The sequence below is a fragment of the Lissotriton vulgaris genome, chromosome 11, assembly GCF_964263255.1.
Source record: "Lissotriton vulgaris chromosome 11, aLisVul1.2, whole genome shotgun sequence".
Classification (NCBI taxonomy): Eukaryota; Metazoa; Chordata; class Amphibia; order Caudata; family Salamandridae; genus Lissotriton; species Lissotriton vulgaris.
Genome location: NC_141699.1, coordinates 855,269,551 through 855,290,953, shown reverse-complemented (window position 1 = coordinate 855,290,953; position 21,403 = coordinate 855,269,551). Strand labels below are relative to the sequence as shown.

General features: G+C 45.3%; 1 protein-coding gene across 3 annotated transcripts in view; it reads right to left on the bottom strand.

Moving 5' to 3' along the window:
- KLHL24 (kelch like family member 24) overlaps positions 1-21,403 on the bottom strand; it is a 337,055-nt gene that overhangs the window by 152,088 nt on the left and 163,564 nt on the right. The gene's annotated exons all lie outside the window — the stretch shown is intronic.

Genomic DNA, 21,403 nt, shown 5'->3' with positions numbered 1-21,403 from the left:
TTCATCATAAAATACATTTGTTAGTGGGGTGTAACACCCCAAACATCCTCCCTGAAGCAATGCCCCTGGTTCTTTTGCAACAAACCTTCCTGACACGAGGCTCACACTGGTATGAGGGGCATTACCAGAGATCTAAAAGTGTTCCCGGTCAGAAGTGAGAAGTTCATGCCGTATTGTTTACTGGGGCGGCTAGCTACTGTGAAAATCGGTGTGGTGCAGCATGCTGTAAAACTCACTGATATGTTGCCTTTCTCCTCTCCCCTCTCCTGATGACGAGCAAGGAAGGTGGTTTACTTCCTGCATCCAAATCAAACCAGGATTAGTTGGAGCAGGCTAACCCAGCGCTCATTTGGAGGTTTAGGGCCTGTGCCTGCAATCCCTCGGATATTTTACAGCACTGGGATTGTAGGCTTTGAAGTGTGCATGACAGATTGGCCTTCAGTAGACAGCTGGCCAATCTGTCAGGCACACTGAACAGTCATCCTGCAATACGCAGGAGTCAGTCTGCCCTACCCCCACCGTCATGCTTGCTCGGCCAGCGGCACACAGAATAATAAAATGGTAATGACCATTTTATTCTCTGTGTACCGGCTACGCTTGCAGCAGAGGGCTGGGGGGCGATGCTCCTCCGCCTTTAAGGAGGGTATTCTACCTTTACTACGCGGTCATTACTTCATATTACCATTATTACGCATATTTTAGTTTGCAGATGCCATTACTTAGCATGCATTTGCTTAGCGTGCATTTACTATGCATGTTCCATTACTTAGCATGCACTTACTACACATAATGGAGTTATTGTGCAAATTAAAGGTTTGGGGTGTAGGGGGTATTTTTAGGGTTCACGATGCATTTAAGTTTTTGGGGTGCTGGGATATTTTTGGGGTTCAGGATGCGTTTAGGTTTTGGGGTGCTGGGGTAATTTTAGGGGTCAGGGTTGGTTAGGGTTTTGGGGTGTGGGGTAATTTTAGGGTTCATTTAGGTTTTGGGGTACTGGGGTATTTTTAGGGGTCAGGGTGGGTTAGGGATTTGGGGTGCTAGGGTGTTTTTGGGGTTCAGGGTGCGTTTAGGTTTTGGGGAACAGGGGTATTTTTAGGGTCCAGGGGGGTTTAGGGTGTAGGGGGTATTTTTAGGGTTCAGGGTGCATTTAAGGTTTTGGGGTATTTTTGGGGTTCAGGGTGCGTTTAGGTTTTGGGGTGCTGGGATATTTTTAGGGGTCAGGTGGGATAGGGTTTTGGGATGTAGGGGATATTTTTAGAGTTCAGGGTGCGTTTAGGTTTTGGGGTGCTGGGGTAATTTTAGGGATCAGGGTGGGTTAGGGTTTTGGAGTGTAAGGGTAATTTTAGGGTTCAGGGTGCGTTTAGGATTTGGGGTACTGGGGTATTTTTAGCGGTCAGGGTGGGTTAGGATTTAGGGGTGCATGTGGTATTTTGAGGGTTCAGGGTGCGTTTAAGGTTTTGGGGTATTTTTGGGGTTCAGAGTACGTTTAGGTTTTGGGGTGCTGGGATATTTTTAGGGGTCAGGGTGAGATAGGGGTTTGGGGTGTAGGAGGTATTTTTAGGGTTCAGCGTGCGTGCCAGGGGATAGGTAACTATTACGATTTTTTTTGTTTTTAAAGTACCAATAACGCGTTGTAACGGTATGCGTAATAAATAACGGCAAAGTAAAAGCATTTTTAATGTATATGTATATTTTTGCGAAGTAAAAGCATGCACACTAAAATCATGAGTAGTAATGGTATTTGCAAAGTAAAAACTTCAAAGTAAATACCTGCGGAGTAACGGTATGCTAAGTAACATCATATAGTCTGAAGGAGGAGCCGCCACTGACATTGTTAAAAATATGTTTTGTTTAGTTGAATAATATAATCTTTGGTGTTTGCAAAAGGAAGTTGGGTGTTGCCTTTATTTCTCTCATCATTACATTCTTGGAATGGAGAGAAACGTCCTGCTCTCATTCCCTCTCACACCATGCCTGTTTTTTTACTTGATTCATAGAAATTGAAAGAATTTACATTTAATTGTTTTGCATTTTTTTATCTATAGCTCAATGCAGACCATTCACTACTCTTCCTCTCATATTTCAGCAGCCAGGAATTATAATGTGGATTTTTGTGATTTTCAATGTTTAGTTCAATTCAGATTCTGTGCTTGTTTCCCCTCAAATTACAGCAACAGTAATGCTTTTTTGCATTTTCCTCACGCATCATGGACACTGAAACAATAACATTAATTTAAATATTGCTTGTGTTCTATTGCCAAGTCTTAAATGTACAACCGAAAACGAAGGGCTTTGTGAGCTTCTTACCCCTGATATGGAGTATCAATACTCTTTTTCAGAAGAGCACCCTGCGATTTTTTAAATGGTACTTCCATTGTTGCCTTTTTGCAAGGGAGCGGGGATGAGAATCCTTCAATTTCGACACATGGCATACAGTGGATTGGCTCTGTGCCTAAGGATTTCCCCCCTGTACCTGGTTTGACATGACAGCGTTGTGAGTCCAGGGGCGCAACAGGGTGTGTTAGTGCAGGATGGTCAAGAGTGTGAAGCCCAATGGACTACGTACACCATGTTTGGTGACCAGAGTGGACTGGTTTGTTTCTCCTTTTCCAAGTGGTTTTTACTTGCTCATGGGTTGACCCCAGTTCTCTGCGCATTGCTTCGTGAGGCCTGCTCTGAATTTGGATGAAATCTCCACACAAGATGCCACCTATAGAGCTTAAACAAAGGGAAGCCTGGATTACCAAGCATTGGCACGGCCAATAGATCTCACCTCTGCGAGAAATATTGAATTTGGCAATGTGTGTGGCAATAGCAATGTGTTTTAGCCATTATGTTTAGCAGTGTTGCTGCTGTTCAGCATGACTAAAAGTTAGTGGCATGGGGTGGGGTAGATTGGAGTGGGGTAGTTTGGGGTAGAGTGGAGTGGGGTCGATTGGTGTAGAGTGGGGTAAAATAGAGTGGGGTAGATTGGGGTCGTTTAGAGTAGATTGGCATAGATTGGAGTGGGGGAGTTGGGTAGACTAGCATGGTAGTTTGGAGTGGGGTATATTGAATTGTAGTACATTGGGATGGAGTGGGGTACATTGGGGTAGAGTGGGGTAGACTGGAGTGGAGTAGATAGGAGTGGAGTAGATTGGAGTAAAGTGGGGCAGATTGGGGTGGAGTGGGGTAGACTGGAGTGGAATGGGGTAGACTGCAGTGGGGTAGAGTGGAATGGGATATGTTGGGATAAATTGGAGTGAGGCAGACTGGAGTGAGGTAGATTGGAGTGGAGTAGGGCAGGGTAGGGTAGATAGGAGTTGAGATGAGTAGAGGGGAGTGGGGTTGAATAGGGTAGAGTGGGGTGAAGTGGAGTAGATTGGTATGGGATAGATTGGGTGGATTATGTTACGGTAGATTGGAGTAAAGTGGGGTAGATTTGGAGTGGAGTGGGATCGATTAGAGTGAGATAGGTAGGAGTGGGTTAGCTTTGAGTGGGGTAGATTGGAATGGAGTAGTTTGGTGTGGAGTTGGATAGAGTGATGTGGGGTAGATTGGGTTAGTGTGGGGTACTTTGGAGTAGATTAGACTGGGGTAGATTGGAGTGGGTGGATTGGAGTGGGTTAGATTGGTCTGGAAGGGGGCACGTTTTAGTGTCATGTGGTAAGCTGGAATGAAGTGGGGTGGGGTAGAGTGGAATGGGGTGTGGTTGATTGGGGTAGAATGGAGTGGGTTAGATTGGGTAGACTGGAGTGAGGTAGAGTCGAGTGGGGCAGACTGCAGTAGAGTGGCGTGGAGTGAAGTTATATAGATTGGAGTGGAGCTGTGATTGGTGTGGAGTGAGATAGATTGGCGAAGAGTGGGGTAAACGGAAGTGCAGTGTAGTGGGTAAATAAGCGTGGAGTGGAGTGGGGTAGATTGGGTGGATTAGAGTAGGGAAGATTGGAATGGAGTGGGGTAGACTGAAATGGGATGATTGGAGTGGGGTAGATGGAGTGGAATGGGTTGGATTACAGTGGGGTGGGGTAGATTGCAGTGGGATGGATTGGAGTGGGGTGGATTGGGGAGGGGTAGAGGGAGTAGGGTAGATTGGAGTGGGGTGAATTGGAGTGGGTTGCAGTGGGATGGACTAGGGTGGAGTGGGCTAGAGTAGAGTGGGGTACATTTGAGAGGAGTGTGTAGATTGAAGTGGGGTAGATTGGAATGAAGTGGAGTGGGGTGGATTTGAGTGTGGTAGACTGGAGTGAAGTGAAGTAGATTGTGGTAGAATGGAGTGGGGTAGATTGTGGTAGAATGGAGTGGGGTAGATTAGAGTGGATAGGAGTAGGATAGATTGAAGTGGAGTTTAGAGTGGAGTGGGGTAAATTGGAATGGAGTGGGGTAAACCAGACTTGAGTAGATTGGAGTGAATTGAATTGGGGTACATTGAAATGGGTAGGATTGTGGTAGATTGGAGTGGAGTAGATTGGAGTGCCCCAAATGGACAGCGCAGACTTTGCTTTGTGCCTCCATGTTTACTACCCAAGCAACAAAAGACTGTTCTTATATCTACATGTTTTATGCCTGGGGAAAACCCCTCCAAATAGGATGAATATTGTTAAAGAGATCCCTAAAACTCCTTTTTAAACAAAAAAACATCACAGCCATATTCTCTTCTCAATGTTTAAGATTGTGAAGTTTAGCGCGCATCTTTGGACTAAGCCTTAGGGGATGTTTGAAAACTAAGGAAAGACTGGGAAGCAAGTAACCATCCCCAAGACACACAGTAGTGTGTTTGAAATGCAACTACAAACAAACTTTTAGTGGGCTCCAAAGCAATATTAAGTAGAATATGAAGTGTGTAACAGCACATTGCTGTAAGCATAGGCATGTTAGAGATGCTGATATTTACAGAATTTGTCATCCTCCAGAAAACACCGTATTGTGCTCCACTTGTAGCTACCAAAATACTTTTAAGTGCATTGAAAAGTCTGGAACAAAAGCGAGTGGCTATCAACTTCAGTATGTCAACAAGCATTTCACATTAACAATAAATGCAGTATTTCCATATAACCAGGACTGATTGCACTTAACCCTGCCAATAACGTATGCAAAATAATCACGAGTTGCTGTCAGTCTCATTTCCCAAATACAGCATTAGCAAGAATCAATGTCCAGGCATGTCTGGCAGGGCAGTGTACTTATCATAACTGTCAGCATGAATAACGCAATACCATCAAAGCTCCTAAAGGGCATAACATTTATAATTATATCTCTATGCAATTATAATCACACCCATATAGGATGATTGCAGCATACACTGAGAGATCACAGTTCGAATAACACACTGCATTAGACACAAGTCCTTAAAAGACATCACTTTTATCAATGCACATCTGCGTATTTATCACCATATGCCCCTAGAGAATGTCTCATAAGATGAAGTCTTATATTATCAATTTTCAGGCCACACCTGGGTGTAGCCATACTCTTTGTTCGACGCTGAAGAACTAATATTACGGCAAAAGACAACTTAATCCATCAAAACCCTTGTGGGGTTATCTGGAGGCAGTCCCCATAGACTTTGGCTTGGGACCTGCTAAACTCTTTGAGGGGGGTTTGTTTGTACGGCTCCTGCAGCTCCCCCGCATCTTTGCTTCTCATTGGTGGTTACCCCAAACGCCTGGGATTTCCACAAGCTGAAAACAAGCAGTACTGAGTGCGACCGTGAGCGTCCATATCATAGTAGCGGCTCCAGCTGCCGCGGAAGCCGACCCTTCTCTTCTGTCCGCTCCTGAGGGCAGACGCGTACTGTGCCGACTGGCCAGCGGCTGCATGGGGGGAGCATGGCAGTGCTCTCCCCTTCTCTTCTCCAGGGCCCAGGGATGGGGTCCTGGGCCCCGTGCGACTTTACGGGGAGCACACTGGTGCTCCCCAACTTCCGCCTCTTTGCCGGAGCCCAGGGATGGATCCTGGGTCCCCGGCAATTTGACAGGAAGTGCAACGGCACTCCCTGGCTTTGCTTCAGGGCCAGGTCCCAGGGTTGGGACCCTGGGCCCCTGGGATACTTTACAAGGAGTGCAACTGCACTGCCCGACTTTGGTTTCTTCTGGGGGCAGCCTACAAGACCTGACCCTCTCCAGTGGCACATGAGCAACCAGCGGCAGAGCCCCACATGCTTTGCAGTTGGTTCTGCAGAGGTCAAAGGTCGCCCAACTTCAGACTGGGAGATCTCCGGCCCCTCTCGGCATATTTTGATGATCCTGATCAACCTCTGCTCCTGGTGGCCAACCCCAGCCACCTGGTCACTTTCTTCAGGCCTCCTGGTGTTAAAGAATGATGAAGTTTGCACAGAGCTGGCTTCCTGCACTCCCTGCGCCAGCCTTTTTACCTTGCTCTCCTCCTGGACCTTTCTCCTCCCTGAGACATAGGACTTGGTCCTTGAGGCGGTCAAGGGGCTCCTCATTCAAATTGTCCATGGTGTCAGGCTCCAGTCCCAAAGTTCTCAGCCAAAGCACATCCGACAGAGTCCTCTCCCCTCTGTGCAAGACCATTTAGGGGGGGGGGGGGGGGCGGGAGGTGCCAGCAGGAATGAACCTCTTGCCCATCCTATGGCGCTACATCACCTTTCCATCCCTGTTTCAACCTTCCTGCACAGGCGTCTGGATTACTTCAATATGGCATCATTCAGGAGTCACATGGCACATGGGGGTAACAGCTTACCCCTTCGCTGACATCACGGTCGGGCCTCCCCCTAGCAATTGTTCAAAGGAGCCTCCGTCTGGATTGAGGGGCCTGGTGCCGACAGTTGGCTGATCAGTGTACATTGGCGCATCTGTGGGCCTCAGATAACAGAGGCTGCACCTAAAGGCAGCCTTTCCCATAGGACTATAATGGAATGTTACTACATTTCAATCAGTAAAACACACTGACTCCTCTACATGTGTACCCCTATTATAAAGCCTGTTCTTGGTCATCACCCAACTCTAGTACCTTTTATGCCAGGCTCCCTGTGCACAGCTCCTGGGCTGCGCACATCAGGAGTCTCCTACAGGCAGCCTTCACATATGTGCACACCTGTCCACATCTAACCAGCCCAGTGCCACTTACCCTGGCTGCATCGCAGCGGCCTTATCTCACAAGGGAGACATGGGCGGTAAACATTCACAGTCCATTTTACCATGCATTTACCGTGCGTAAGTCCCAGGTTATGATGCTCTCCCACAGTAAATGGTCAAAAAACAGATAATCAAAAAACGAAAAAATGGGGGTGGCTCAGATGGTTAGAACCACCTTCTCACATTAGGCTTGTTAGAGGTTCTGATATTTACTGAATGTGTTAAATACCTTGTTGATGCATTTTTAAAAATGTTATGCTCATGCACGGAGAAGTCACCTATGTTTCTTCTCCTATAATATAGTAGAGAGCTAATTCTTACCTCGTCCTTTATGGTTTCCGGATGAAGCATGAGTTCCCTGCATCACATTTTCCAAATACCTTGAAAGATTATTTAAAAAAGGCAGGGAACTTGATTGTGCCTTGTTGCGTGAGAAGTAAGGTGAGCAGTGCCAAACAAGCTGCCTTGCTCAAGATTACCCCTTGATGCAACCTTCCTTCATACCACCTATCTCCCCTTTGGTGGGTTTCCTTTCTTGCATCTTTGTGCAAGCTCTATTTCTCTGCAGTCTGCAAGGAACCTGTGATCTCTACTGTAGAAAAAACATAACCTGAGCTAGCACTCACACAAAGGGGGTGGTGCTGAAGCCAGAGGATCTGGCTTCATACGCACACCCATTAGAGAAAAAAAAATATACAAAACAAGTGGCACTTTCCTACTTCAACCACTAGATGTGTCCTTTACTGCCTTCTGAATATATATATATATTTCTCTGGAGGTTGAGAAAAGTGTCTAAAAACACCAGAATTTTGCAAGTTTTTGGGTAGTTGACTATACTCAAGGTAAACATGCAATAATATGTGGGACAATTCCTCCTGAATTATCAAAGATGTAATTGCGGTGTTGGGAAACACTGGGGCTAGCCAAGCATAAGGACTAGATAAGGAATGTTATTATTGTTGCATAGGAATATGCACAACAGAAAATCGTGTTTAGTTCAAATTGGTGTCAATTTGCGTTCCATCAACTAAATAGTGCTTTAAACAACTTATCAAAGGTGGAAACAGAAAGAACTAGAGAAACAGTAGATCATATTTTAAAAAGGCACACTCTTCCTTAAGATTAGCTACTGCGTTTCCAATCCTCCAACGCAGAGGGCTGTAAGGTGCTCTATATAAAATCAAATTGCCAAAATAGTGGCAAAATTAAGCGTGTTTGCAGATTTGCCCATTAGACTGGGAAGCAATATGTCAATTTAATTTATCAGCACTCCAGGAGCTAAGTGAATGTAATTATATGCTCAACAGCTTACCCTCTGGAAAACTAGTTGCTGTCGCCATAAACAACTGGTGGTGAGGCAGGTGGAGGGAGCACAGGAGAGGGAGTGTGGGGGATGGGAATATATAATAAATATAAAACGCGCCTGAAGCAGACGACCGCCTTCCGTGTCACGTCCCACTTCCTCTTCTCTTCCCAGCAGCCTCTGGGACAGACTCCCATCCAATCCCTGCGAGAGCAGTGCGGGAATTGGCCTGAGCGGGCTGAAAAGACTTCGCTCAGACCAGGGAGTCTCTGGGGCTTTCGCCAGCCTGGCAGGTCAATGCAGGCGGGCTGGAGAAACCTAAGTGTGCAAGTGTGTTTTGGTCGGCCTGAGATGGCCGGCTAAACACACATGCGCACTTACGAAGTGCACAGAGCACTCCACCTCCTGTGCCCCACCCCTCCCTTCACAAGCTGACTCAGAGTCGGCAGACGAAAAATAAAACAATGCTAGAACATCATTTTATTTTTCATTTGCTGGCTCTGAGCCTGTCAGTAAGGCGACGCTCCTCCACCATTGCAGAGGAGCCGCCCCTGCAGAACACTTGAATAAATGCAACTAGATAGTTCATCAAAATGTCCAAGATGTGACCAGAAAAGAACATGGACACCCACTTTTTGAACTTGTAAATATTTACATTTATTCTAGGGAAAGTACTTGTGAGCTATTTGCAACAGTTCATCCATCAAAATATCCCCTAAGGCATGATCTATTTTTCCAGACATGTGCGGTTAGCAACTACAGCTGTAAGATCAAGGAGGTTTGCCACTATTTTGATAGCTAGATCCATTATTATAGCAAACTGACAATCAGCAAACCCGCCCTCTTTTAGCCCAGTGGATAAATAAATTGTGCCGAGTATAAATAGAAGGAAAATCTGCGAAAGATGTAGGGTGTGAACAAACTAAATAAGACACGGTCAATTTTTTTCAGAAAGTATCTAAAATTAAACTGGTTTTATCTTTTGTTTATTGTACATGTATTGAAGTAAGACTCGGATAGCTCGATTATTAAAATATGAAAGAATGTCTTTTACTGATGTTTTTCCCTCCAGTTTATACCAGATGTATTATATAAGATTAGGAAAAGATGAGCGCTGTTTACTTATGCTATGAAAGGCAATTTAAGAAAAATAGTATCCCAACTGGTATTAATTGAAGACAGTTAGCAGAGATATTCGAAAAACATTATCCGAAAGGAAACAAGGAGGCTCTACATGATTCTGACATGTGCTAGAAGCATCATTTTATGTACAAATATTTTAAAAGTGAAACAGAGATATAATTTGCAGTTATAGCAGCACTGCAGTATATAAATCACAAAGATGAAAAACAACCCAAATTGTACGTGGTGCTCTAGGTGTGACAGCGAAAACCAAAATAGCGACGCATGTGACAATGTGAAACAGCGTGGGTGGCGCGAAGTGACTGGTGAATAAATATACAGTGAAATATTTGGTACACGGCGGTTCCAAGTGGATTAAAAGTTCATTTTTGAAGTATTCAATGTAATAAACCGCTTCGTGTCTCGCGCCTGTATTTGCGCTGGAAAGTCGATGGCGTTTCGATTCTAGTTAGTTCAGGATCTTCATCAGGACTGGGTCGTGGGCAGTGCTGAGAGCCGATATGGAGGAGCAAATCGCTGGTGGACGGCATCAACCGTGTGTCGGGCTTGGCTCTTGTTCCATAAATGCAGAAGTATCCGGACCTGTAGCTGAGGGATCCGAAAAGACTTCCTGGTCAGGGTCAATGGTGGCGAGTATCGTTGAGGGCGATCCAGGTAGTAAATGAATTCAAAGCAGCCGATCCCGAGCGTGGTCGGCTGGTAGAGAGTGAATCTCAAAAGGAGACAGCCTCGAAGGGTGTCCGTGGGGTTCGAAGAAGCTGCAGCGCTGGGTTGTTTTTCATCTTTGTGATTTATATACTGCAGTGCTGCTATAACTGCAAATTATATCTCTGTTTCACTTTTAAAATATTTGTACATAAAATGATGTTTCTAGCACATGTCAGAATCATATAGAGCCTCCTTGTTTCCATTCGGATAATGTTTTTTGCATATCTCTGCTAACTGTCTTCAATTAATACCAGTTGGGATACTATTTTTCTTACATTATTACACCTCAATCCCAACACGGTTGACGGGTACTCCACTCCTGTTTTATCTACATGAAAGGCAATTGGCATACTAATGACATCACCAGGAACCACATCACATAACTGGCCCGTCGATGCAATAGTGCAAAATATACAGAAGAAGGGCACTCGAAAGCTTTCTCCCAAACAAAAGCCAAAACTATTGGCGGTGTCAGTGTTTGATCAACAAATCAGGGTATGCTGTACATTAGAAATGTGTATTTCGTGCGAAAAACAATGTTTCCCCACTTGCATATCTGCTTCACTATTATTAATGCTTGCACTGATTTGTAAAACAAACCCTGATACAGGCAGTTTGGTGAAAAACCTTGAAACAGACTTTTTAAAAACATTTCAGCGACATTGTCGTTGGACCGTGCGTCTGAGAAAGTTGAATATAACCTCCTGTGACATGAGCTGAGTTATGTAAACGTGCAATACAGTAGCCTGTTTGTTCAACAGTTATCTTTTTCTTTTTTCCTCTTTCTCCGTACCTGTACTGCGAGCCTTACATATTGCTAATGCTATCAATATGATTATAATGCTACAGTTTGTAGTGCTGTAACCACCGTGGACCCCAATTAAAAATCAAAATTAAAATGTTAATATATATACCCATAAACCGCCTTAGCTACCTTTTACCCCCCCCCGCCCTACACAGCCGAACCGCGCTGACAATACCGTAAATCATGAGTGTGGCGTTATCCTACTAGCTTTATGAATTCTGTGACCCTGAGCCCCAACCCCATAACATTATCGCTTTTGATCTGTACTACTTCATGTTCTAGCGCTGAAGACTGATACATGTGCCTCCATAATAACCAACCAAATACGCCTGTATGTATCAGTCTGATCTGCTGTGTATTATTTTGTACTTCACTACTGTAATGTTGCTTTTGTAATACTGTACTGTTTTACTGTATTGTTTTATTTGCATTTTATTTGATACTGAAACACCCCAATAAAGTTATATTGAAATCAAAAAAATGTTAATATATATTTATTTCTGTGGAATCAAAATCACTCACCAATGATCAGTGTGGCTCTTGAATCATTTGGTTGATTCGTGTTTTGGAATATAATATATATTTATTTCTGCGATGTTATCAGTTGACCAATAAATTGGCGATGGCAGTATTAAGATAATTAGTGCGTTCTGGATTTCTACCTCTTTTTGATTTGGTCTCTGTCTTTGCCAAGGAGATAATTCCCTGCAGGACGGTAGACCTGCAAGGCGCTCCTGCTATGAGGCACAGTGCCCCAACTCACCTACCAGCTAGAGTGGGAATACAGTCACTGGGATCACTAGAGGGAAAGCAGTGAGAGCTCATCTCCTCTGGCTTCTCATCGACCGACAGTGCTATGCAGCAGCACCTCATTGTTTGCAAGGGCTCCTCTCATTCACATATAGTCATTTTCAGGCTACGCTGGAACCTTCTTTTATACTTTAATGTTTAAGGGCCAGTAATTGCCATCCTGCCTGGACCATTAAAAAGGAAGGAAGCGGGGGACTGATTAATCAGTAGGCATGAGGACTTCTTTAAATGCATTAGCCTACCGCCCAAATCAGTAAGGTTGGCTAGGATGTGTGAGTGAATTCTGAATCTTATGTCAAAAAGTCAGTCATGTTAATGATTAGATTCTAGATGGATTCACCATGGAAATTGACTGTCAAACACAAACCACAGGTGAATAACCCTGTACACCTTATTTTCATGCAAAAGTGTGCGTTCTCCTATCCACATAACTCATCACAACTGCTTTTTCCATCTTCATTTGTAACCTGGGCCAATAGTCTTCAACGGCTCCATCAAAATCAAACAGCAAGATGTCTAGTTCTTTTGGCTAGCATGAATGTCTTTAATTATAACGTTTTTTCTATAGCGCAAACCTAGCCAAAAGGCAGTGGAGCGCATTACATGGACAAAGACAAGAGTAAACAGGTAATAGGAAAGCAAGCTGGGTTGTGGACGGTTAATGTATTGTGATGTATTTTTCTTTAAAAAGGTGAGTCTTCAAATAGTTCTAAAATTGGAGCAATGTTGGGGTGGTCCTGGTGGGTAGGATGATGTAGTTCCAGATCCTGGGTGCACAGATGGAATAGGCCTACAGTCTTGTTTTTCCTTTCTTACACTTCTTAGTCTGTAGCCTGATGGTGTCCTGGCTGCAGATGTACAGACAACAACTACAGAAGGTGACCTTGCCTGCAAGATAAGAAGAGGTGGGGGTCGGGATAGCTTTTTAAATGACGCAGCTGGTTTGGAAAATGGTATGGACTGTAAAAGGGAGCTAATGTAGTGCATCAAGATGGAGGCGATGTGATGATATTTCTTCAAGCCCTGGATGGGACGTGCTGTGTAGGATGGCCTGAAGTCACACCAGAGTGGCGTCTGGGAGGCCATGGAGTACAGCATTACTACCACCCAGATGTGGGAATAAGAGGGTTTGAACAGCAGTTCTGAGGTCAATTTCCACAAGACTCGGTTGGCCTTTCTTTAGATGAGAGCGCTGGTACCAGGCCATCTTTGGTTTTTTGGCAATGTGTTTCTTGAGGAAGAGGTTGGTGTCCAGAGTAAATCCAAGTGACTTGGCATGTGGCGAAAATTGTGGTTCAAAGCCATCAAGTTTCATGTCATTGAGCAGGTTTGTACAATATCTTGTTTGTTGTTATTGGCAATAACAAGAATCATCTTTTGACTGGTTGAGCAACAGGTATGCACTAGACATCCAGGCCTGGATGACTTGCAAGAAATGTTTGCAGTGTTTGATATCTAAAGCAGAGGAGACTTTCGTGTAGAGTTGTATATCATTGGCATATGGTGAATCTTGATGCTGTTATCTGTGCATAAAGACCAAGTGGCTCCATGTAACTGAAATGAAACAGTAGGAACCCTATGGGACTCCACAGCTGATAGGGATCTTTTGTGAACTGATGGTGCCCATGTGAACAAACTAGTGTAGATGTGAAAGGTTGGAGTATGGAGTAGAACCACTGAGGAATATTGCCTGTGAATCCCATTAAAGTATCCAGAGTGCCCATGGGCAACTGTGTCAAAGGCAGATGAGAGGTCCAGCAATATCCAGAGGCAAGGGTCATCTTCATCTGTCAGGAGAGAGATGGAGGTCAGGAGAGAGATGTGTAGGGTAGTGGTCTCCATGCTGCAGCATGATCTGACGCCAGACTGGTGGACAGAGGCAGATGGTTATCACTATTTTGGTACTGGAGTTCAATAAAAAGACTGCCTTTTCCATGGTTTTGCCAATGAATGATTGGTGAGGTATGGGGTGGTAGTTGGTAAGGTCATCAAGGGCTAGTGTCGGTTTCTTTAAGAGTGGGAGGATCTGGCCTTTCTTGGGATGTGTTAAGTGAGGGAGGCATTGACAATGGTAATTAAGGGTAAGAGAGCATCCCCTGAGAGAGCTATGATGAAGGGCAATGGTAAGACATCTTCATGTGAAGTGGCTTTGAGGGAGTTGATCATGGCTGCGAGATTTGGGAGACATAGGGCTTTGAAAGCTGACCACTGTGGGATTGTACGGGAAGGGGTTGGTGTAAGAGAAGAAGTAGGCTTGGCGCTGTCAATGTGCTGTAGAATCTTCCATATTTTTTCACTGAAGAAGAGGATGTTGGCATTACACTTCTCTGTGGAGTGAGGAATGGGTGTTGGGTGCACGCGTAAATGCAATTATTTGATTGCCATGAATAGCGTTCTGATTCTGTTGGTGCCTTCACTTTAGGTGTTTACAACAAGGGGTGGTGAGGGACAGAGTCTCTGAATTAAGCAGAAAGCTCTCACCCAGTCAAGAGATCAGGGCTAGATCCAACACCGTTTTTTAGCTCACTGCACCATCCCAGTTTCAGAACCTGGCTGTATGCAAATTAGTCTGTTCCTGTCCCAGTGCATGATGGGAACAGGGCAAACCAAACTACAAAAGCCAATTCTTACACTGGGAAGGAAACAAGCTCCCGGGGACCGGTTTCTGGCATTACAGCCGTCTTCGGCCGGTTTGCTTGAATCCTGATGGTGCAATGAGCAAGGGTCTCACATCTGAGAATACCCTTCCACGCTTAGGCAAGCAAGCCGGGCCGAAGACGGCTGAAATGCCAGAAACCGGTCCCCGGTAGCTTGTTTCCTTTCTGGTGAAGAATTGGCTTGGTAGTTTAGTCTGCCCTGTTCCCATGATGCACTGGGCCAGGGACAGACTGATTTGCATATAGCCAGGTTCTGAGCTGGGATGGGGCAGTGAGATAAATAACGGTGATGGATCAAGCCCTGATCTTTGGACTGGGTAAGAGTGGTCTGCTCAATTCAGACACTCTGTTCATCACCACCCCCTTTTCTGAATCGATTTTGGCCACTATAGGTGTGGCAGGGTATACTCAGACATGAGTCCCTTTCTCACTGCTCCATCAGGATTCAAGCAAGCCGGGCCGAAGACGGCTGAAATGCCAGAAACCGGTCCCCGGTAGCTTGTTTCCTTTCTGGTGAAGAATTGGCTTGGTAGTTTAGTCTGCCCTGTTCCCATGATGCACTGGGCCAGGGACAGACTGATTTGCATATAGCCAGGTTCTGAGCTGGGATGGGGCAGTGAGATAAATAACGGTGATGGATCAAGCCCTGATCTTTGGACTGGGTAAGAAGGTGATGGATCAAGCCCTGATCTTTGGACTGGGTAAGAGTGGTCTGCTCAATTCAGACACTCTGTTCATCACCACCCCCTTTTCTGAATTCACTTTAGGTGTTGACATAGTACTTTGCTGTGGCCGCTAAGATGAGCTGTCAGTGAGGTGTGTGTGACTAGTTGTGGTATGCATCCATTTCTATCAGGCCACCTACTGTTTCGCTGCTCACAGTCACTGCACTTCCCTGTCCTCATGCAGGCTTACCGATGCGTATGCTTTTTAGGTCGACGACTGCGTCGCACTGTGTAGCAGTGTGGGCGGAGCTCCGAGATTTAATGTTTCTTAGTTAGGGGGCTTGAACCCGCCCCTCTTCTCCATTGGCTGGCCTCATAAATGCTGGCGTTACTCCGTTTAAGCCCCTTCTTTTTCGGATTCGGGGGCATGTTTTTTAGGTTCTTTCTATCTGTGACGTCTTCAGTCACTCAAAACTAAAAAACATGTCCCCCAGTCGGAAAAGGACGGGGCTTGCTGCCTCTCGAGGACACAAACTTTGTGTCAGCGTGAGCAGACTCTTTCTCCTCAGTAGGCGCATTAACCGTCTAAGTTGTCCTGCACGGATTGGCACTGGTAGCTTCCAGGCTACACACGGATCTGCAAGTAGGACCAGTGACCCCAGATTTATTTTCCCAAGGCTAGTACTTTGGAGCTGTAGATGATCTTCACACACTCTGCAGCAGGCGCTGCAGCAGTCTGAGCTGCCTTGCGTGCCCCGGCTGCGGTAACTTGCAGGGCTCTCGGCTGTGCCTCTCCTCTTCCGCCCAGCCCTCGGAAGACTCTGGCCCTGAGGGGGCTGGCTCGGCCACTCCCTCGCTGCTCACCAGTCCCCGGGGTCTGTGAGGGGTCTTCCTCGCCCTCATAATGATCGCATACGTGCACTGCCTGCGGGCCGAGCCAGTGGTGGGCTGCCTGCACGCCACCCCCTGGCATCCAGCCTACGGCGATGACGAGGAGGAGCTGCTCCCGCTGCAGCCCCGCGGGATGGGGAACACGCACTCCAGGAGCCGTAGCTCGAAGCGGGGCTCTGCCGAGGATCACACGCTGTGGACAGGTGAGAGCGGCGCCGTGCGCTCTGGGTACCAGTGTGTCCCACTGGTACCTAATTGAAGAGCCCACAATGTCCTTTTTTTATTGCACTTTCCTACCCCCTGCACTGTAAATAAAAGGGTTCTAGGTGCAAGTCTGCAAAGGAAACTACAATGTGAGCTAACCATATGAAGCCATGCACTAGTAAGGCCTCGAGTTGCTGCAGCAGGGCACATTGCACGTCAGAGGGGCCCTTGGGAAGATACAGTGTCTTGCTGAGGCGCGTGGACCCTGCTCTGCAGAGCAGCAATCTCGTATTCATCCTCCCCAGCAGGCAGCTGTATTCACATGTGTGCCCCGGTGCTTAACCTCTTCACCCCTTCCTCTCTCTGAAACGGTGTGCAACGCATATTTCAGGGATTAGGGCCTCATTCTAAGGTCCGCTTTAATCCTGTATCGAGATTATGTAATCCATGGTAACTCCACTGCCCTGCGGTGTTTCACTCAGTGGACACTCTTCCTCTTGAGAGCAAGCGGAGCATAAGGTGAAATACCAGGGAAAACTGAGTCGCAAATTACGCATTCCTCCACTTAATTCCTGTTTTCTCAGGGGACCCAGAGGATACCATTTATATTCCCTGATATTCCCCCACCCCCACTGACCCTCTGGTATCGATGCCTCCTGTGTCAGTAACTACGGGCCGAGGTACTCAGTAATATCGCAGCTCTTTTATTAAGCACCGAGTGGTGTCGAGCAACAGGAAAAAAAATACCACAAGAAAAATAAAAGAATGCGTTTACAGCATCAGTGGAAGCAACCCCAGCAGCGTGAAGGAATGCATTCTTGGGAGTTTATCTACAATGGAGCTTTGTTCTTCCATTAGGAATAATCGAGCATCGCACCACTAATGGGTCATTTAGAGAATGTTGGATGTTTTGCCATAATACCATGATTTGGGAATAACATGCCACAATTTGTAGTTTTGACATTCCAGCCAATTTAGAGATAAATGTTCTACCATCGTTTCCGTTTTCCCGCAATTATTGGTGCAACATTAAACATACAATTTGTAAAAAAAATATTTGAACTCTTGGGATTTATTTAGACGTCATTCTTTATTTGCTTGATGAATCCATTCCCTGAGCAGAGAAACAGAAGATCACAGTTTTCTATAATACCCCAATAGTTGATGGTTATTACAGGTTCACCTAATGGTGATTGGCGGGCCCTTTACTAGAGACTATTAAGTTAGTGGCATGCAGCCTTGTTAAAAAGTCCACATTTTCGATACCGAGGAAAACTGTTTAGTCTTGCGTGACATTTCTTTATCCTTCCTCACATGTGAAATTCCAACTGCAGTGTCTTAAATTAGCTTGCTTTCCTGTCCTCCCTCGTTGTGCTCGCTTTTCTGACCCCCCACCCCCCTGTTCCTCGTTCCGCCCGCTTTTCTGACCCTCCCCGTTCCTCGTTGTGTGTGTGGGGCTCTGTGTGTGTGTGTGGGGCTGTGTGTGTGGGGCTGTGTGTGTGTGTGTGTGGGGCTGTGTGTGTGTGGGGCTGTGTGTGTGTGGGACTGTGTGTGTGTGGCTGTGTGTGTGTGGGGCTGTGTGTGTGTGTGGTTCTGTGTGTGGGGGGCTCGCTGTGTGTGTGGGGGGGCTCGCTGTGTGTGTGGGGGGCTCTGTGTGTGTGTGGGGGGCTCTGTTTGTGTGTGTGGGTGCAAATGCAATAGGTCTCGCATTTGTGAGAGATTAAGCTATTGACATTGTAAATGACAATGCCATTTATTTATCTGTTTTCAAAACCAACACATAAATAAAAAGATTTCTTGCCCTCTGTTCACTCGTTTTTCTTGCCCTCTGCTCTCTCGTTTTTCTTGCCCTCTGTTACCTCGTTTTTCTTGCCCTCTGTTCACTCGTTTTTCTTGCCCTCTGCTCTCTTGTTTTTCTTGCCCTCTGTTACCTCGTTTTTCTTGCCCTCTGTTCACTCGTTTTTCTTACCCTCTGCTCTCTTGTTTTTCTTGCCCTCTGTAACCTCGTTTTTCTTGCCCTCTGTTACCTCGTTTTTCTTGCCCTTTGTTCACTCGTTTTTCTTGCCTTCTGTTACCTCATTATTCATGCCCTCTGCTCTCTCGTTTTTCTTGCCCTCTGTTACCTCATTTTTCTTGCCCTCTGTTCACTCGTTTTTCTTGCCCTCTGCTCTCTTGTTTTTCTTGCCCCTTGTTCACTCGTTTTTCTTGCCCTCTGCTCTCTCGTTTTTCTTGCCCTCTGTGTTTGTGTGTGTGTGTGTGTGACTCTGTGTGTGTGGCTGTGTGTGGCTCTGTGTATGTGTGTGGCTATGTGTGTGTGTGTAACTCTGTGTGTGTGTATGTGTGTGTGACTGTGTGTGTGGGTGGCTCTCAGTGTGTGTGTATGGGGCCCTGTGTGTGTGTATGGGGCCCTGTGTGTGCGTATGGGGCTCTGTGTGTGTGGGGGGCTCTGTGTGTGTGGGGGGGGGCTCTGTGTGTGTGTGTGGCGCTGTGTGTGGCTCTCTGTGTGTGTGTGGCTTTCTGTGTGTGGCTCTGTGTCCGCGAATACTCTCTAATGCTCACCTATTGCCATTGTAAATGACAATACCATTTATTTATGTTTTTTTTTTTTTTTAAATGAAAAAAAATGTCATGAGCAATGCCAATAGCTCTACCTTTAATAATGCCAAGACCATTGCATTGTAAATGCTTGTTCTTTCTGATAGGGGTGTGCACTTGTACACCATCTACCCTTAGTCTACCTTGTCTCTTGCAGTACCTCCACCCTTCTGTTTTTTATATTATTCATTTTTTAAGCAAGAACACAAGAAAATAAAAATGTAAATATCAGCAGGGAAACACTCCCCTTTTCAAAGTGAACTCAGTACACAAGGTTCATACATTAAACAAGTACAATTACTCTGGGCTCTCCATCCTATACGTCAAGGAGCTATCGGTGGGGGACAGAAAGTGTAGTGGAAGTTAGAGGTGAACAGTAGGGTCCTGTTTTCGTCTTTTTCCTGGTGCATTGTTGAGACGCAGCAATAAATAAAAGGACCAGCTCTCGGCACAGTTATCTCCTATTTGATTGCCTGACTATATACCGTTTTCTGAATAGTGATGCTTTAAACAGGAAACAACAGAATATTACGAACCATGAAGGAAAGCTAGCTCGTCCTGGAAGCTGCACTTGTGACTGCTTCTCTATACGAAGAGTGGGCCAATGTAACTACAATAAATATAGCTCTCGGGATTTTCTGAATCTCTAAGGCTTCAGGACTGTCATCTTCCAGAACCAATGTCTTTAAAAAATGAAACACTAGAACCTTAACAGCCTTCCCCTCTCGAATCAGATGCACACACAGCATTCTGTGCCACAGCCTTGGCTGTGTTCTCTAGATATTCCACTCTTATTCTAAAGGGACAACCGAGGGAGACTGCACAGTCCTTAAAACTCCTTAAGCAGCATATCCTTTCTGCAGCTAGAGCCTCCAGACGTTACATCCTCTGATCGAAAATGACAACTTGCTTCAGGGCATTTTTGACTTTGATCCTCATTTTCTCTGTGCAGTTCTCCATGGAAGATACTTTTCACTTTGTGGTGTTGTGGACTTTGTGTGTTTCTTAGCAAGTGAAGTACCAGAAGTCCCCCCTGTGTGAAATCCATCATCTGAGGGTCATCAGCACCTCTGACAGATGTGCATGCTGTGAAGAGGTTTGCAACGAACTAAATAAACAGCTTCTTGTATTTTCTACCTATGCACACGCTGTCCTCGGGGTTCATGATGACTCCTTGCCACTGGCTGATTTGTTGACATGATCTTTTTTCGGACTTTGGTTGGTTGCCCATGTTCCACTGATTAGTGCGTTTTTTCTTCTTGCTGGTTCAAATTTTCTGGCTCTGAAAAGTGTATTTTTTAATTGGCTGCTGGATACTGAGAATAACTGTAGCCTGCGTCCTGACACAGAACTCGTTATGTACCACTGTTGATTTCAAAGTTGTTTACTGATCCAATTCTAAAAAAACTAGGACTAGGAGTTCTACAACCCCTCACAATGGCTACAAATCTAGCTCTTGACCGCTCCTCTGAGTATCAATGCAGGTGGCCAATATGTTCAATCCCCTAATTGACTTCAGCCATCAAGGTATGCAGATGGTTCTAGATAATGTGTCCCCATTACAAATCTCTATTTGAGATGCAAATATGTACACAAATGGTTGGCATGTGTTTTATCAATGAATCTTTAGCAAGTGGTTAAGACCAAGCAGATAACTAATGTCTATAGAACCAGTAAAAATTTTAAAGGGATCTTCAATCAAGTCTAATAGTTAGACACATCACGGATAAACAAGCATTGGCAAAGCCAATAGGTCTCGAATTTGGGATATATTGGCTTTGCCAATAGTTTTTAGCTATGTTGAACAGTATTTATCTGAATACTTTGTCTCCCAATGGACTAGGTGCACAAACAACAAGATCACGGACATGTTTGATGAGGGTTAAAATACAGCTGCAGTTTGGATGTGAGAGGTATCTCAGATGGAAATGAGGGTGGGGCAAGAAGGGGCGAGCAGAAAAACAAGACAATGGTGATTTGCATCACTGGTGAAAGCCAAGCCTCCCTACAGCAGTGTGGTACTAAAAAAGCAACACAACACGAAGGAAGGTGCAAACCACACCACCAACTGGATGGAGGAAGGATTGAACCAATGAGAAAGGGTGTGAGTTGCATCCAGAGCCACTGAAGTTGGACATAGGGAACCAGGGTCGAGTCTCTGCTTCGGCTCAAAATCCTGTGCAAATCATACTGGGAAAATCACTTCATTGCTCCATACCTACAAAATAAACATGACCTTGTGTTATGCAACTGGTGTTCAAGTAAAACGCTCCAAAAGCTACTTTGCGCAATGCTAAAGATTTCACTTACCTGTACCAGGTCAACAATCAAATACAGAAATAAGCAACTGAAAGTTGGGCCACGTTTTTAGTAACTTCTGATCCACTTAAGATAGAAATAATTATTTTTGTAAAATCATCAGATTATGCAGCAGATGATGGATTATGTGGCAAATGCGGCAAATTCATAATTATATGAAAAAAGCCCCAATTTCAGCGACCTTAACATTTACAATATTCTTTAACTAACTAATTATCCATTCA